The sequence below is a fragment of the Octodon degus genome, unplaced genomic scaffold, assembly GCF_000260255.1.
Source record: "Octodon degus isolate 3935 unplaced genomic scaffold, OctDeg1.0 scaffold00037, whole genome shotgun sequence".
Lineage (NCBI taxonomy): Eukaryota > Metazoa > Chordata > Mammalia > Rodentia > Octodontidae > Octodon > Octodon degus.
In genome coordinates this window covers 15612027-15612981 of record NW_004524613.1, presented here as the reverse complement: position 1 = coordinate 15612981, position 955 = coordinate 15612027, and positions in this window count along the sequence as shown.

Sequence of the window (955 nt, the reverse complement as noted above, 5' to 3'; positions counted from 1 at the left end):
TTTAGGAGGTGGAGTTCTTTGGAGGACATTGGCCAAGAGGGGCATTCCTTGGGAAAATATTACCTTGTCCCTGGCACCCCATCTGCCTCCTGGCTGCTAGGAGGTGGGCAGCCTTCTCTGCTGCAGTGCTAGCATAGAGCAGGGGAGCCACCTGATGGTGGACTGAAACCTCCGAAACCATGATCCAGAATCAGTCCTTCCTCCTTTAAGTCAGTTTTCACAGGTATTTTATTGCAGCAATAGAAAGCTAACACAGCATGTGTGCACACATATCTCTGTGCACACACAAATCAACCATCTATCTATCTATCTATCTATCTATCTATCTATCTATCTATCTATCTCCTACTTCTGCCCATCAGAAGGGCCTGGGAATGATGACCAATCCAGTGATAATGAGAGTACCTTACACCCAGATTATAGTTTTGAAATTTCATTTTCAATGAAAAAATAAAAGACTTCTTGATGAAATGGCAGGTTCCAGATCAATAGCAGAAAATACACAAATGAGCCTGGAGCACCTTGTCAACACAAACAATGAGAAGTGGTTACTAGGCCCACACTAAGAGGACTTAGGAACCAATCAGAAGATGGGAAAATTTTAGCTGCAGCTGAGATAATAATTTCAATTACCTGAAACTCATCACATACATTTAAATCTCCAAGGTTGTAATGATATTCAGGAAAAGCATTCAGTGACTACCTCCTAAAGAAGGCATGGAAACAAAACAGATTCTTGAGAATGAGGTTAATGAAAAGAAAGAACCCAGTATTTACCCCAGTTTTCCTAAGTGCATGATAACGTTTGGGTTATCAAATAATAGATTAAACAAAACATCTTCCTATAAAATTTTACACTATTAATGAAAACAGGGCTGGTGAGATGGCTCAGTGATCTAAAGCACCTACTTAGAACAAGCTTAGCAAAGCACTGGGACCGTGGTTCAATCCCCCA